The sequence below is a fragment of the Somniosus microcephalus genome, unplaced genomic scaffold (assembly GCF_052327205.1).
Source record: "Somniosus microcephalus isolate GS21.2 unplaced genomic scaffold, FLI_Smic_1.0 unresolved_chr3, whole genome shotgun sequence".
Taxonomy (NCBI): Eukaryota; Metazoa; Chordata; class Chondrichthyes; order Squaliformes; family Somniosidae; genus Somniosus; species Somniosus microcephalus.
Window position 1 is genome coordinate 67,819,246 of NW_028225181.1, and position 17,965 is coordinate 67,837,210.

The 17,965-nt window shown below is 49.2% G+C and overlaps 1 protein-coding gene and 2 pseudogenes across 2 annotated transcripts in view; 2 read left to right on the forward strand and 1 right to left on the reverse strand.

The window, feature by feature from the left end:
• LOC147091836 (uncharacterized) overlaps positions 1-17,965 on the forward strand; it is a 1,030,142-nt gene that overhangs the window by 658,198 nt on the left and 353,979 nt on the right. The window lies entirely within an intron of this gene.
• LOC147091856 (uncharacterized) overlaps positions 1-17,965 on the forward strand; it is a 57,463-nt pseudogene that overhangs the window by 32,685 nt on the left and 6,813 nt on the right. The window lies entirely within an intron of this gene.
• Positions 605-9,656, reverse strand: LOC147091859 (uncharacterized; annotated as a pseudogene).

A 17,965-nucleotide genomic window follows, 5' to 3' on the forward strand; every position in this document is an offset into this window, starting at 1 on the left:
GTGTCCCAGCTACTCTCTGCCATGGTTCAGAGCTCCTAGGCATGGAACAGAATGCTCCTTTAGGAATCTACCCCAGTGCTTTTATTTTAATGGCCTTATTAACCTGTGTTGCTACTTTTAGTGATTTGTGTATCTGTATCCCTGGAACCCTCTGCTCCTCCAGCCCATTTAGACTCTTAGGGGGAAATTCGGTGATGCCCCCTTTGGGTCGCTAACGTCACTGGAGCTAATTTTAGCGCCCTGAAAAAGTTATCGCCCCTGTGCATTAAATTCAGTGGTAGCGCCCCAGGCAGGAGGCAGGGTGCTACTGGAAGCACTCCCCTCCCTCTTGAGGCGCTACCAGTGAATTTCACGGCGCTTCATGTCACAGCACCGTGCCCGTCAGCACGTAGCACCATGCCATAGCAGACCTCCCTCCCTGATTAAAGGGGAGGGGCGCAGCACTGCGCACATCGGGGCCCTGCTGGACCACCGGGGAGTGGGGTGTCGGATCAAGAGGAGCGCCGGGCTGTGCGATTGCGGCCGACACCCCGAAGAAGAAAGGGGAAGGGGGCAGGTGCTGGCAGTCGGCCAAAATAAAAAGTTGCCGCCCGACACCTGCCCTTTAAGTGGCATCGCCGCGGCTGCAGATACAACCCCTGACCCTGTCGGACATATCGTCCGGTGATAGGTCAGTGGTCGTAACCCAAGGTTGCAGCCGGGGTGCTGCGCTTGGCAATGATGTCATTGCCGGTGGTGCAGTGCCGCGGGGAGCTACTGACTACCTACGCTGCTTAACTCCCACTGAATATTGCGGGAGGCACAAAGCAACCCAATTTCACCCCCTTGTCCAAGTACTGAGTGGCCTCCTTATTCTTCCCACCAAAACACACCACCTCCTACTGCCCTACAGTGAAATTCATTAACACACCCGCTCACACTGATCTGCAATGAAATTCATTAACACACAACCTCACACTGATCTATCGTGAAATTCATTAACACACCACCTCACACTGATCTACAGTGAAATTCATTAACACACCACCTCACACTGATCTATAGTGAAATTCATTAACACACCACCTCACACTGATCTATAGTGGAATTCATTAACACACCACCTCACACTGATCTATAGTGAAATTCATTAACACACCACCTCACACTGATCTATAGTGCATTCATTAACACCACCTCACACCGATCTACAGTGACATTCATTAATACACCACCTCACACTGATCTATCATGACATTCATTAACACACCACCTCACACTGATCTACAGTGAAATTCATTAACACACCACCTCACACTGATCTATAGTGAAATTCATTAACACACCACCTCACACTGATCTATAGTGAAATTCATTAACACATCACCGCAAACTGAACTATAGTGAAATTCATTAACACACCACCTCTCACTGATCTATAGTGAAATTCACTAACACACCACCTCACACTGATCTATAGTGAAATTCATTAACACAGCACCTCACACTGATCTACAGTGAAATTCATTTGCCAATTACACGCCCATTCTGAAATTTATTAATGTCTTCTTGCATTTTGTCTTCCTCAGTATTAACTCTACCTCCCAATTTGGTGTTATCGACAAACTTTGAAATTGTTCTTCTGATTCATCGTCCAAATCGTTTATGTAAATTGTGAACAATAGTGATCCCAGCGCCGATCCCTGTGGAACACCACTTCCCACCTTTCGTCAGTCTGAGTAGCTATTCTTAACCCCTACTCTCTCTTTTCTGTTTTGTGACCAGCTTGCTATCCATAACAGTATGTAAGATCGACAAGATGACCAAGGTCAGGCTGTGTGGAGGGAAGGGCCAGGCAGCAGAATGGATGGAAAGCTGGCTACAAAACAGAAATCAGAGGTTTGGAGTTAAGGGAAGTTTGTAGCGATCTTTCCATCCATTCTGCTGCCTGGCCCTTGACTCCACACGGCCTGACCGTGGTCATCTTTTAGACCGTACATACTGCAGACACAGTGCACCAGTGGTGGAGGGGGTGAATATTGAGTCCTGTGGCAGGGGCGATGATGAAGTGGATTTCTCTGTCCGTGAGTTTTGAGGCATCGCTAGTTGCGTTATTCACCTCTTTTCACCTTTTTAAAAAACCTTGCTACCAGTTTATTAAAGCCATTAACAGCCGCTCGGGTGGGACACACCAATATATGAGGCCTTGTTTCCCTCAGAATGACAGGCCTGAACCCGAGTTAGAAAACATTTAGTAATTAAACCAGACTGGGCGGGGCCTGAGGTGCGAGATAGTAATGGAAAATTGGTGGCCAGCGTACTTCACACCAGGGCTGAGGACCTGGGGACTTGGGTTTCTGTGTCATTTATTGATTAATTTTGTTTATTGCCCAATCTCAATCAGACTGGCGGGTCACCTTGCTATCTGACGGAGGCGAGGGTCCCCAATGGAGGGCTCTCTATGCGGGAGTCCTTCCCAGCACCATTGGGGATCTGGGGTGGAGACTGTTGCAGGGAGCTGTCGTGTGCAACAGTTTTTAAGCTCCTTTCTGGACTCCAAGGCCAGATGTGGTTTCTGTGGCCTAGAGGAGCCCATGGGCCGTGTATATATTCAGTGTGAGAGGTTACAGCCCCTGGATAGTTAAGTGAAGGGGCTGCTCCTCAACTCTTGGTTACACTTTAGCCCCACGCTCCTAATCTTTGGCCGCCCGGTGCGGAGTGGGGGTGGGTAAGTGGGAGGATCTTCTCCTGGACCTGCTCTTGGGCCTGGCGAAAACAGCAATTTGTAGGCCCAGAATGGGCGGGGCCCATGGGGTCACTCTGGCTGCCTGCCTCTCTCCCATGGTCTTGTCCCTGCCCGGGTGGCCCTGGAGAGGGAGCAGGCGGTGTCCACCGGTTCACTTGATACCTTCCTCGACCGCTGGACACGGAAGGTATCGAGGCGAAAATCGATCCTCACAATCACATTGTGATTTAATTATTAATTGTGTGTGTGTCACAAATACATTTCTTCTATTTTGATACAAAAGCTCTACTAGACATGTTAAACGACTTGTTATTTAATCAGGGCTGCAGCTGCTGAAAGGTTGACTGTACTGAGGTTTGTGGCCGAGCTGGCAGACATGTTGTTCTGAAGTCTGATGTCTCACACCTGAAGAGTCTGTTTATGTCGTGTTGTAATGACATTTTTCTGTTGCCTGGTGTCAGAAATAGAAATCAAAGGAAGATGATGCCCTACTCTGTTAATCAACTCTTTGACACATTTCCATTTCTTAATTTACAAAGATCACAACTCCATTAGTGAACAATGGATTGCCAGTCTGCCACTTTTTACTGAGGCTTGAAAGGATTCGCTGTGAAGCTACACCTGCCCATCTGTCTGTGTGTCACTCTGTTTGGATTGTGTTAGACAACAGTCCTAATATCTCGCCTACATCCATTACAATTTTTGAATGTTAGATTGTACTTGGAAGAAGTTGAGTTTGAATCTAACAATTCTGAAATTGGGAGCTGTTAATGATTTCTGTTTTTCACATAACTGTATAGTGATGTGATCAGTAAAAGCAAATTAAAAGATGGTGTTATTTACTGAACACAACTGAATAATTCTACAAGGATGCTATCACAGTCTTACTTAGTATTAACTACACCCCCCAATTTAGTGTCATCAGCAAATTTTGAAATTGTACTTCTGATTCCCAAGTGCAAATCATTCATGTAAATGGTGAACAACAGTGGTACCAGCACCAATCCCCGTGGAACACCACTTCCCACCTTCCGCCCGTCTGAGTAAATACCTTTAACTCATCCCTTCACTATAACTGGACTTGTCACTATTCCCGTGCCGAGGGGATTGCTGTACCAGACGGGAGGGGCAACATTTGGGGACTCTCGATTCTCCACCGATTCCCATTCCCCTTCTTTCTGGTGGATAATGGAGGTCCAATGTGTGTAACGTGCAAGTCAGTAAGAGTTATCAGCGAGGATTAATCAGCACTTTCTAATTGGAGATGATAATCAATGGAATCTTTCAGACCATGAATTGTAGATTTTATAGCAAAGATTAATATACGATTGCAGTAAAAGTTCATAATTTTATTGTAAAATATTTCAGGAACACTCATCAGAAATTAAGGGGAAAGTTCAGACAGCAGTACTTAAATGGACACTGCAGCCCCGACAACTCAATCAGCTATATATCCAGAATATTAAAATCCAGCCCAGATATAGAGGTTATTAACATCAGCAGAAACAAACCCCAACTGTCAGAATGAACATGGTTCAGTCCTGGATGTGATTAACAGCAGCAATAACAGCAGAATCGAACCTCTGCAGTCACTTGTGAACTTGCTGGTGTCTCAGCAGGTTGGATGACTGATTGAATCCCTTCCCACACATGGAGCAGGTGAATGGCCTCACCCCAGTTTGAGCTCGCTGGTGTGTCAGCAGGTTGGACGACTGATTGAATCCCTTCCCACACAAGGAGCAGGTGAATGGCCTCTCCCCAGTGTGAATGCGCTGGTGTCTCAGAAGGTCAGAGGATTTAGTGAATCCCTTCTCACACACGGGGCAGGTGAATGGCCTCTCTGCAGTGTGAATGTGCTGGTATATCAGCAGGGTGGATGAATTAGAGAATCCCTTCTCACACACAGGTCGGGTGAATGGCCTCTCCCCAGTGTGAATGCACTGGTGCTCAATGAGATGAGATGACTGCCTGAACCTCTTCCCACAGTGAGGGCAACTGAATGGTCTCTCCTCAGTGTGAAGTCGCTGGTGTGTCAGAAGGTGGGATGACTGACTAAATCCCTTCCCACACTTGGAGCAGGTGAACGGCCTCTCCCCGGTGTGACAGCATCGATGAGTTTCCAGCCAGGACGGGGAGCTAAATCCCTTCCCACAGTCCCCACATTCCCACAGTTTCTCCGTGGTGTGGGTGTCCTTGTGTCTCTCCAGGTTGGACAATCGGTTGAAGCCTCATCCACACACACAACACATGTACGGTTTCTCCCCGCTGTGAACGGTGCGATGTTTTTTCAGACTGTGTAACTGGTTAAAGCTCTTTCCACAGTCAGTGCACTGGAACACTCTCACTCGGGTGTGTGTGTCTCGGTGCTTTTCCAGTCACACCGATCTTTGAAATCTTTTCCCACAGACAGAACAGGCAAACATTTCTCCTTCCACATTCAAAGGCCGATGATATTCCCTGTAAAAGCAGTTTACAAAAGACATCACTGTAAGTTCAGGATTAAAATTCGGAACAGATAATTCTAGTTTCGATGGAACATTCTCTCCTCTCTTAGTACATAGAATTACACAGATTGTACAGCACAGAAACAGGCCAATCGGCCCAACTGGTCCATGTGGTGTTTATGCTCCACACGAGCCTCCTCCCATCTCTCTTCATCTCACCCTATCAGCATCTCCTTCTATTCCTTTCTGCCATGTGTTTATCCAGCTTCCCCTTAAATACATCCATGCTCTTCGCCTCAACCACTCCCTGTGGCAGCAAGTTCCACATTCTCAGCACCCTCTGGGTGAAGGAGCTTAATCTAAATAGGACTTCCCTGGGCAACCAATGAGCACTGCTGCCTCTTTTGTGCATTTCCTGGTGAGGCGAAACAGTTGATATTTTCTGATCAAAAAGAGCTGAGCTCGGCAGCATTCGTCCTGTTTTGCCTCCTTTGAAGACCAGGTGTACGAGCAGAGTGAGTGCAGCCTTCACAGCAACTGCAATAAAATTGTTACAGTTGTGAAGGAACTTTGTGTCAGTGCACTGGACCACAAACAAAGTATGTGTGTCGATTATTGTCTTATTACCCTACTGTAAAGTGCTTTGTGATGTTTTAAAAGCTCTATATAAAGGTAAGTTGTTGTTGGTGTATAGAGAACTCTGTTGAAATTTAGCGAAATGATCAGTAACCAAGGAAGATCATTTCTTTGTTTGGTTCTGTTAGCTTTTATAAAATCATTGAAAAGTACAGCACGAAGGGCCCAACTCCCTTTTAAAATAATTGATGGAATCAGCTCATGACCTTTTCAGGTCGAGCGTTCCAGCTCCCGACAACTCTGAGATTTATTCAATTGTTACCACAGTTGCTTCTGTGGAGGTTTAATAATAAATGCATTTTGCTGTGAAAGCAATTAAAACATTCCTAGTATATAAATAGACAGATGCATCAAAATATTAAAATTGTGGGAGGGGGGTCAGTGCTCGCCAGGGCCCAATAAACAATGGAATTCTTCTTTCCCAACCCAATGCTCAGAAGATGAAGTCCCAGAGCTGCCTCTGTCTCGGTTCCACTTGCCCTATTCTGACAAGCTGAGGTGTTGGTCAGTGCACTGTGATTACCCTGTGAGCAGAAAATGGCAAATATAGAAATATAACCAAAATAACACATTGAACCCCAAAGCTGTAAATCCTCATCCCACACACTGTCCCTTCTCCCTGTGCTGAAATCCAAACCCATCGCACCATCTCCAACATTTCTTTCCTCCACTCCTGGTTTTCCCCCTCCCTCTACTCTGGTTGGGTTCAGTTCTCCACCTGCTGTGTGCAGAGTGAGAATAAAATCAATGTGATAATTATTTTCTCTCCTGGTCACTGGGACTCTGAAACCTTCAGTTCTCCACCTGCTGTGTGCAGAGTGAGATTAAAATCAATGAGTCAATGATTGTCTCTCCTGGTCACTGGGACACTGAAGCCCTGCCCACTCTCTGTTCCTGTACAAAGATGGCCGCGCATGCGCCCTGCTGCAGGTAGAACCGGTCTGTCTTTCCTTCACCAAGATGGCGGCAGGTAACCCGGGCCTGTCACTGAGAAAAACCCTCACCGCTGCCGTCCGGCGGAACACATTCGGCCACTGGATCTCATTCGGGCCTGAAACCTTTCTCCAACTTTATAAACCCTGAGGCGTGGCCTACCCGCAGTTTATTAATCTCCCGAACCCGCTCCTGCCGACCTGCAGCTCTGCCCGGCGACCGCGCGGGGCTTTCTTTGTAAAGTCGGTGAGGGACACGTGACCCGGGCCCACTGCCTGATTGACGTGAGCTTCCGACCAATAGGGAGCAAGCGGGGTGGGGCTGGAGGAGCGTGCCGGCGGCGGGTCCTCCAACCAATCGGGGAGCCCGAGGGGCGGGACTAGCGCCGGCTGATTGTCTGATCCGCAGGGCAGCGAGTTTCTCCAGTCCCTTGTTCAGGGCCCGGGGCCAGGGGAGGCTGTGGGCCTTTATTCCCCTCATTGGACACAAGGCTCTTTGGCTCACAACACACTGGCTCAGGTTTTAATAGAGACCTTTTAATTTCATCCATAAAAGCAGATAAACCCCGTGCTTCTGTGGAACAAACTCTAATATTTGGGAGTAAAAGTACAAGTTTTTTTCCCTCTGGGGAATTTATTATTAGTTTCAGGAAACAGCAACCACTTGTATTTATAAAGCACCTTTAATGTAGTAAAACATCCCAAGGCTCGTCACAGGATCGTTATAAAACAAAATTTGACACCGAGCCACATAAGGAGATATTCGGGCAGATGACCAAAAGCTTGGTCAAAGAGCATCTTAAAGAAGGAGAGAGAGGTAGAGAGATGGAGAGGTTTAGGGAAGGAATTCCAAAGCTTAGGGCCCAGGCAGCTGAAGGCACGGCCACCAATGGTGGAGCGATTAAAATCGGCGATGCTCAAGAGGTCAGAATTAGAGAAGCGCAAATATCTCGGGGGGGGCGGTTTGTAGAGGCTGGAAGAGATTACAGAGATAGGGAGGGGCGAGGCCACAAAGGGATTTGGAAACAAGGCTGAGAATTTTAAGGATGAGACACGAGGAAAAGCAGGGAGTGGGGGTGGGTCAAGCCCTTATGGGACAGGGTCGCTAATTCTGTTCTGCGACAGTTACTGGGACAGACTGTATCTCCCCCTCTCCTCCACACAGGGATTTGTGGTAGTTAAAGGGACAGCGATTCTTCTTGTTCCGCGAGATTGTAATTAAAGGGACACTAATCTGAGATGGCTGTGAACTTTTAGTGCCGCCAGCCTTTCTAAAACATCTTCCTTTTTTTGAAGATCTGTGTGAACTCGCTGGTGACTCAGCAGGTTGGATGAACTCTGAAACCTCTTTGCACAGTCAGAACATTTAAAGGGTCTCTCATCGGTTCTGGGACAGGAGGGATCTGGTTAACAGTGATCACAATATCATTGGGTTTAAAGTAGTTATGGAAAGGGACAAAGAAGAATCAGTGGTGAAAATACCCAGCTGGAAGAGAGCCAATTTCAGTGATTTGAGAAGGGATCGAGCACAGGTGGACTGGAAACAAAGATTGTCCAGGAAAACAGTGAATGACCAATGGCAGGCCTTCAAGGCTCAGATAGTTCAGGTACAAACCAAGCATATTCCCATAAGGAGGAAAGATGGGCATCCAAAGCTTGAGCTCCCGATGACAAAGGATATCGAAGTTAGAATAAAACAGAGAAAGGAGGTTTACGACAAATGTCAGTGTGGTAAACCACTGTTATTGTTTTCACTGTTGTTCACTACTGTTATTGTTATTGCACATTGTTACCTCTTGCTACTCACTGTGTACCAATGCATGCCTCAGCTGGCTCCACCCATGGCTCCGCCTACATGACCTGGTATAAAGGTGGCTGCTCGGCAACCCACTTCCTTCTTGGAACCAGTCGTCCACGAGAGGCATGCTCTGTTCTTTAGTTAATAAAAACCTTTTCATTACTATCCTAATTCATCGCCTTTTATGGAATAATTGATAAGCGTATCAATTTTATTAACTAAAATTAAAATGTCGGGATCGGAGCAGCAACAACAGCAACAGCAGCAGGCGTTGCTGCGAGCCCTCAGACCAGCATGCCTGGACCTCAACCCTCAAGCGGCAGGTTCAGCTACCAATTTCGAGCACTGGCTGAGCTGCTTTGAATCCTTCCTAGAAGCCTCCGCCGTGATATCAGAGGAGAACAAATTAAAAGTTCTGACCGCCCAGGTGAGCCCTCAAGTATATACCCTCATCCGGGATGCTACTATGTACACGGCGGCTCTCGACCTGCTAAAAGGGCAATACATGCGCCCAGTGAATACGATTTACGCCAGACACCTCCTGGGATCCCGCAGGCAGCAACCGGGGGAATCGGTAGAGGCATTTTTACGGGCGTTACAGATGCTCTGCAGGGACTGCGACTGTAAGGTGGTAACGGCTGTGGCGCACGCGGAGGGACTTATCTGTGATGCCTTCGTTAAGGGCCTCCAGTCCGACTACTCCCGGCAGAGACTGCTCGAAAGCAAGGAGCTCGACCTGAAGACAGCCGTAGCCCTCACGCTCTCACTAGATGTGGCCCACCGAAACCTCGAAGCATACTCACGTAACGGGGCCGCGCCATGGTCATCGCGACCTTGGGACATGGGACCGCCGCTCCCAGTACCAACTGCTGCAGTGATGTCCCGAAATCAACTGGGACCGCCGCCCCCGGTACCAACTACTGCAACGATGTCCCGTAACCAGGCCCAAAAATGCTATTTCTGTGGCCAGTTAAAACACCCTAGAGCGTGCTGCCCGGCGAAGACCGCTACCTGCTCTGGCTGCGGGAAGAAAGGCCATTACGCCACCGCCTGCAGAGGGAAACCCATGAACGCCAGCAGCGCCACATGTGAACCGTGGGGGCAGCCACCTTCTCCGCCATTTCGTGCACCTCCGGCCGCATGGGGATCGGAATCATGGCCGCCGCCATTTTGCCCGCCGCACTCAACCGCCATTTTGTCTCCGGACTCGACCACCGTCTCGTCGGACGACCATATCGACTCACTCAGCCATACACTGGCCTCCGTTACACTGGATCAAGCTCTCCCTCATCATCTGTCCAGGTCCATGATGGACATCACGGTAAACGGCCGCGCCACTACTTGCCTGTTTGACAGCGGGAGCACGGAGAGTTTTATTCACCCCGACACGGTGCGTAGCCACTCCCTCACGGTCCTGCCAATGTGCCATCAGATTTCTATGGTGTCCAAGTCCCATTCAACGGACGTCGGCGGCTACTGTGTGGTGACCCTTTCGGTTAGGGACACTGAATATAAAAATTTTAAACTTCTTGTCCTGCCCCGTCTTTGCGCTGCCATTCTGCTAGGGTTGGATTTTCAGTGCCACCTCAAAAGTGTCACATTGGCATACGGTGGACCCCTCCCCCCACTCACAGTCTGCAACCAACAGCTTTTGAATCGCCCGCCGCGCACCACTTGCAGTCTTTCCACACTCAAAGTCCCCCCCCTCCCTTGTTCGCTAACCTCACCCGCGACTGTAAACCCATCGCTACCAAGAGCAGGCGGTACAGCGCCGGGGACAGAGCTTTTATTAGCGCTGAGGTGGAGCGGCTCCTGAAGGAGGGCATTATCGAAGGGAGCACCAGCCCCTGGCGAGCCCAGGTTGTGGTCGTTAAGACCGCCGATAAACGCCGCCTGGTCATTGACTACAGCCAAACCATAAACCGGTACACTCAGCTGTTCGCAAACCCCCTCCCCCGCATATCTGATATGTTCAATCAGATTGCGCAATACAGGGTATTCTCCACCATTGACCTTAAGTCAGCATACCACCAACTCCCTATCCGCCATGAGGACCGCCAGTATACTGCCTTCGAGGCAAACGGCCGCCTCTACCACTTCCTTAGGGTTCCCTTCGGCGTCACCAACGGGGTTTCGGTCTTCCAAAGGGAGATGGACTGGATGGTTGACCAGAACACGCTGCAGGCCACTTTTCCCTATCTGGATAACGTCACCATCTGTGGCCACGACCAGCAGGACCATGACGTTAATCTAGCGAAATTCCTCCGTACGGCCCAGCGGCTGAATCTAACATACAATAAGGAGAAATGTATGTTTTGCACCACGCGCCTTGCCATTCTCGGCTGCGTAGTGGAGAACGGAGTCATCGGGCCCGACCCCGACAGAATGCACCCCCTTATGGAGCTCCCCCTCCCCCACTGCCAAAAAGCACTGAAGAGATGCCTGGGGTTTTTCTCCTACTATGCTCAGTGGGTGCCCAACTATGCGGACAAAGCCAGACCCCTCATCAGGTCCACCTCCTTCCCCCTGACATCAGAGGCGGGTGCAGCCTTCACTCTTATCAAGAGTGATATTGCGAATGCCACAATGCATGCAGTGGATGAGTCCATCCCTTTCCAAGTGGAGAGCAATGCATCCGACTTCGCCCTAGCTGCAACCCTTAACCAGGCGGGGAGACCCATGGCTTCTCAAAGACCCTCCAGGGCCCCGAGATTCGACACTCCTCTGTCGAAAAGGAGGCCCAGGCTATTGTGGAAGCAATGCGACACTGGAGGCATTACCTGGCCGGAAAACGATTTACCCTTCTCACTGACCAGCGTTCAGTTGCTTTTATGTTCAATAATAAGCAGAGGGGCAAAATCAAGAATGACAAGATCTTGAGGTGGAGAATCGAACTCTCCACCTACAATTACGATATCTTGTACCGGCCCGGGAAACTCAATGAGCCCCCAGATGCTCTATCATGAGGTACATGCGCCAACGCGCAAGTTGATAGACTGCGGACCCTCCACAATGACCTCTGCCACCCCGGGGTCACCAGATTCTGCCACTTCATTAAGTCCCGCAACCTGCCCTACTCCATTGAGGAGGTCAGGACTATGACCAGGAACTGCCAAATCTGTGCCGAATGCAAACCGCATTTTTATAGGCCAGACAGAGCACGCCTGATCAAGGCCACTCGCCCCTTCGAGCGCTTGAGCATCGACTTTAAGGGGCCTCTCCCTTCCTCTGACCGCAACGTGTACTTCCTCAACATAGTTGATGAGTACTCCCGTTTCCCTTTTGCCATCCCTTGCCCAGACATGACCAGTACCACGGTCATCAAATGTCTGAATGACCTCTTCGCCTTGTTCGGGTTCCCTAGCTATATACATAGCGACCGGGGCTCATCTTTAATGAGCGACGAACTTCATCAGTACCTGCTCACGAGAGGTATTGCTACGAGCAGGACCACCAGCTACAACCCCCGGGGGAACGGCCAGGTGGAAAGAGAGAACGTGACGGTTTGGAAGGCCGCCCTCTTAGCCTTAAAATCTAAGGGCCTTCCGACCTCTCGCTGGCAGGAGGCCCTCCCTGCGGCGCTCCACTCCATCTGGTCACTGCTTTGTACTGCCACTAATGCCACCCCTCATGAGCAAATGTTCGTTTTCCCCAGGAAGTCCACATCGGGAACCTCGCTACCGACATGGCTGACTTCTCCTGGGCCCGTCCTACTGCGGAGGCACGTGAGGACCCATAAAATGGACCCCCTGGTCGAGAGGGTGAACCTCTTACATGCCAACCCCCAGTATGCCTATGTGGCATACCCAGACGGGCGGGAGGACACGGTCTCCATACGAGACCTCGCACCCTCGGGCGCCCCCGATTCACCACCGTTATTCTCCACCACTTCTCCCAACCCAACCCCTGTAGACGGCATGCATGAGCCCCAGGACCCTTCGTCGACCACTCAGACACCAGATTCAATGTTGGATACTGCACCACCGCCGCCGCTGCTCCGACGATCAGGACGGCATACAAGGCCTCCTGACAGACTTACCTACACGAACTTTTAGTACACTTCACCCCGCCGGACTCAATTTTAAACAAGGGGTGAATGTGGTAAACCACTGTTATTGTTTTCACTGTTGTTCACTACTGTTATTGTTATTGCACATTGTTACCTCTTGCTACTCACTGTGTACCAATGCATGCCTCAGCTGGCTCCACCCATGGCTCCGCCTACATGACCTGGTATAAAGGTGGCTGCTCGGCAACCCACTTCTTTCTTGGAACCAGTCGTCCACGAGAGGCATGCTCTGTTCTTTAGTTAATAAAAACCTTCTCATTACTATCCTAATTCATCGCCTTTTATGGAATAATTGATAAGCGTATCAGTCAGGTACAGAATACAGTCAAAAACCAGGAGAATACAGAGAGTGCAGGGGAAATTGAAGCAGGATATAAGGGCAAAGAGAATATGAGAAAAGATTAGCGGGTAACATAAAAGAGAACACAAAAATCTTCTATAAACATATGAAAAGTAAAAGGATAGTTAAATGAATGGTGAGGCCGATTAGGGACCAAATAGGAGCACATCATACGGAGGCAGAGGGCATGGCTGAGGTACTGAATGAGTACTTAGCATCTGTCTCCACAAAAGAAGAGGATGAAGTTCATGTCGCAGTAGAGGAGGGGGGAGTAGAGAAATTGGATAAAAATGGATAAAAGGCGGTGCTAAATAGGTTGTCATCACTCAAAGTTAACAAGTCACCCGGTCCGGATGGGATGCATCCTAGGTTGTTGAGGGAAGCTACGGTGGAGATAGCAGAAGCTCCGACCACAATCTTTCAATCTCCCTCAGTTATATGGGAGGGGTGCCAGAGGACTGGAGGATTGCAAATGTTACACCCTGTTTAAAAAAGGGGAGAGGGATAAACCTGATAACTACAGGCCAATCAGTCTAATGTCAGTGGTGGGTGAACGACTAGAGACCATTGTCAAGGTCAAAATTAATTCTCACTTGGAGAAGCATGGGTTAATAAGGGGCAGCCAGTATGGATTTGTTAAAGGTAAATCGTGTCTGACTAACCTGATTGAGTTCTTTGATGAAGTAACAGAGGGTTGATGAAGGTAGTGCAGCAAATGTTGTATACATGGACTTTCGAAAGGCATTTGACAAAGTACCACATAAGAGACTTATTCGGAAAATAGAAGCACAGGAAATTAAAGGGCTGATGGTAATTTGGGTATATAATTGGCTGAGGGATAGGAGACAGTGAGCAGTGCTGAGGGATGTTTTTCTGAGTGGAGGGAAATATGCAGTGGGTTCCCCCAGAGGTCGGGATTAGGACCATTGCTTTTCTTGTTATATATAACTGACCTGGAATTGGGTATAGGTGTACAATTTTGAAGTTTACAGATGATACAAAACTTGGCAACATAGTAAATAGTGAGCATAGTAGTAGCAGACTTCAGAAGGACAGAGACAGACTGTGAAATGAGCAGACACAAGGCAGATGAAATTAAATGAGGATAAGTGTGAAGTGACGCACTTTGGGAGAAACAACAGGGAGAGGCTGTATAATCTGAATGGGACTATTTTGAGGGGGTGCAAGAGCAGAGGGACCTGGGGGTCCATGTTCACAAATCTTTGAAAGTGCCACGGAAGTTGGGGAGGTGGTTCAGAAAGCGTATGGGATACTTGGCTTTGTAAATAGGGCCATTGAATAGAAAAACAAGGAAGTTACACTAAACCTTTACAAATCACTAGTTAGGAACATAGGACAGGAGGAGGCCATTCAGCCCCTCGAGCCTGTTCTGCCATTCAATGTGATCATGGCTGATCTGCGATCTAACTCCATACACCCGCCTTTGGCCCATATCTCTTAATACCTTTGGGTAACAAAAACCTATCAATCTCAGATTGAAAATTAACAATTGATCTCGCATCAATTGCTGTTTGCAGAAGAGAGTTCCAAACTGCTACCACCCTTTGTGTGTAGAAGTGTTTCCTAACTTCACTCCTGAAAGGTCTGGCTCTAATTTTTAGACGATGCCCCCAGTCCGAGAATCCCCAACCAGCGGAAATAGTTTATCTCTATCTACCCTCTGTTCCCCTTAATATCCTGAAAACTTCAATCAGATCACACGTTAACCTTCTAAATTCAAGGGAATACAACCCTAATTTGTGTAATCCCTCCTCGTAACTTAACCCTTGAAGTCTGGGTATCATTCTGGTAAACCTACGCTGCACTCCCTCCAAGGCAATATATCCTTCCTAAGGTGTGATGCCCAGAACTGCTCACAGTGCTCCAGGTGTGGCCTAACCAGGGTGTTGTAAAGCTGCAGGGTTTTGGCCTCATCTGGAGTATTGTGTACAGTTCTGGGCACCACACTTTAGGAAGGATGTCAAGGCCTTGGAGAGGATACAGAGGAGGTTGACCAGGATGGTACCAGGGATGAGGGACTTCAGTTATGTGGAGAGATTGGAGAAGCTGGGATTCTTCCCCTTAGAGCAGAGAAGGTTAAGAGGAGACCTAATAGAGGTGTTCAAAATGATGAGGGGTTTTGATCGAGCAAGTAGGGAGAAACTGTTCACTCTGGCAAGTGGGTCGGTAACCAAAGGTCACAGCTTTAAAATAGTTGCTAAAAGAACTAGAGGGAAATGAGGAGAATTGTTTTCACACAGAGGGTTGTTAAGATCTGGAACGCACCATCTGAAAGGATGCTGGAATCAGCTTCCACAGGAACTTTCAAACAGTAATTGGACATGTCCTTGAAGAGGACTAGTTTGCAGAGTTCTGGGGATAAAGCTGGGGTTTGGGACTAAATTGGACAGCTCTTTCAAAGAGCCGGCACAGACACGATGGGCCGAATCACCTCCTTCTGTGCTGTTAGATTCTACGATCAGTGTGAACACGCTGGTGTCCCGTAAGGCATTTCGGGATTTTAAAGCTCTTCCCACAGTCAGAACATTTAAAGGGTCTCTCGTCAATGTGAACTCGCTGGTGTATCAGCAGGTGGGATGACTGCGTGAATCACTTCCCCCACACGGAGCAGGTGAACGGCCTCTCACCAGTGTATAGGAGCCGGTGTCTCTTCAGCTCCCTGGAGCTTTTAAAGCTTTTCCCACAGCCAGAACATTTAAAGGGTTCTCTCCAGTGTGAACTCGCTGATGGGCCAGCAGGTTGGAGGACCGAGCGAATCCCTTCCCACACACGGATCAGGTGAACGGCCTCTCCCCAGCATGTAGGAGCCGGTGTCTCTTCAGCTCCCCAGGGCTTTTAAAGCTTTTCCCACAGTCAGAACATTTAAAGGGTCTCGCGTCAGTGTGAACTCGCTGGTGTATCAGCAGGTTGGAGGGCTGAGCGAATCCCTTCCCTCACACGGAGCAGGTGAATGGCCTTTCCCAAGTGTGTAGGTGCTGGTGTCTCTTCAGCTCCAAGGAGCTTTTAAAGCTCTTCCCACAGTCAAAACATTTAAAGGGTCTCTCGTCAGTGTGAACAAGCTGGTGTGTCTGCAGGGTGGATGACTGAGTGAATCCCTTCCCACACATGAAGCAGGTGAACAGTATCTCCCCAGTGTGAACTCGCTGATGTTGCTTGAGCTCCCGGGGGATTTTAAAGCTCTTCCCACAGTGAGAACATTTAAATGGCCTTTCATCAGTGTGAACAAGCTGGTGTGTCAGCAGGGTGGAGGACTGCAATAATCCCTTCCTACACATGGAGCAGGTGAATGGCCACTCCACAGTGTGGAGGCACTGGTGTCCCTTCAGATCCCAGGGCTTTTAAAGCTCTTCCCACAGTCAGAACCTGTAAATGGCCTCTCATCAGTGTGAACAAGCTGGTGTCGCTTCAGATGCCCGGGGCTTTTAAAGCTCTTCCCACAGTCAGGACATTGAAATGGTCTCTCCCCAGTGTGAACTCGCTGGTGTGTTTGCAGGTGGGATGAACAAACAAATCCCTTTCCACACACGGAGCAGGTGAATGGACTGTTCCTGGTGTGACTGCGCCGTTGAACTTCCAATGCAGACGGGGAACTGACTCCCCACTGTCCCCCACCTTTACCCGGTTTCTCCCCGGCGTGACGGTGCACGTGTCTCACCAGGTCAGGCGATCGGCTGAATCCGTGTCTACACACTGAACAGGTGTGCGGTTTGTCATTGCTGCTTTCTCCTTCCATATGCAAAGGCCGATGATATTCAGGTCCTGATGAATCGAGCGACTCTGTCAGATTTTGACGTGATGTTTGGTCTGAGCTTCCTGCCTGTAACTGCTCCACTTCTATAACCCTGTAAATCGAGTTCAGAAAAGGATCAGAGGCAAACTGTTGTTTAATTTTCCTCTTTCCGAACCTAGGGACAGTGAAGCTGATTTTCAGGCCCCAGCTGCTGTACAGGTTGCTTGAAAGGATCAGCAGTAATGGTGGCTGTAATACCCACAAGCCCCCGGCGCTGCAGAAAGCGCTCTGTTGACTCTGAGTCCCACGCATGTGCTCATGGCCCCCGCGCTCTCCCTCCTGCTCTACAATCGCCCATCCCGATCGGTCCACGACGCGCATGCTCAGCGCACAAAACCCCACGGTTGGAACATCGGGCGCGCATGCGAAGCCGCAACATCTGGTACGCGTGCGCGGCTCAGGTGGGGGCGAGTCGGTGTTTTGCCTCAGCCGCCAGGGAGGTACGCATGTGCAGGACAACCCAACATTCTTCCTGTCAGCAATCACTCCCTTGTTTCTTTAATAAAAACAGAATATGCTGGAAATACTCAGCAGGTCAGGCAGCATCTGTGGAGGCAGAAACAGAGTTAACGTTTCAGGTCGATGACCTTTCGTCAGAACTGCTTGTTCTTTAGTGTCAGCCAGTGGCTCAGTGGGTAGCACTCTCGCCTCTGAGTCAGAAAGTTGTGGGTTCAAGTCCCACTCCAGAGACTTGAGCACAAAAATCTAGGCTGACACTGCAGTACAGTACTGAGGGAGTGCGGCACTGCTGGAGGTGCTGTTTTTTGGAGGAGATGTTAAACCGAGGCCCTGTCTGCTCTCTCAGGTGGACGTCAACGATCCTATGGCACTATTTGAATAAGAGCAGGGGAGTTATCCCTGGTGTCCTAGCTCAATCAACATAACAAAAAACATAGATTATCTGGTCATTATCAGATTGCTGTTTGTGGGAGCGCGCTGTGCGCTAATTGGCTGCTGCGTTTCCTACATTACAACAGTGACTACTTCATTGGCTGTAAAACGCTTTGGGACATCCGGTGGTGGTGAAAGGCGCTATAGAAATGCAAGTCTTTCTTCCTTCACTGGTCTCACTAGTGACCTCTTCTGGCTGATGGTTGATTGACAGCCGAGCGTCCGCGCATGCGCACAAGGAGCGACGGTTTGGACCGAGTCCGGCACAGCGACCCCTCCCGGTCACCAAGGGTAATAACCGCGCATGCCCAGAGGACAC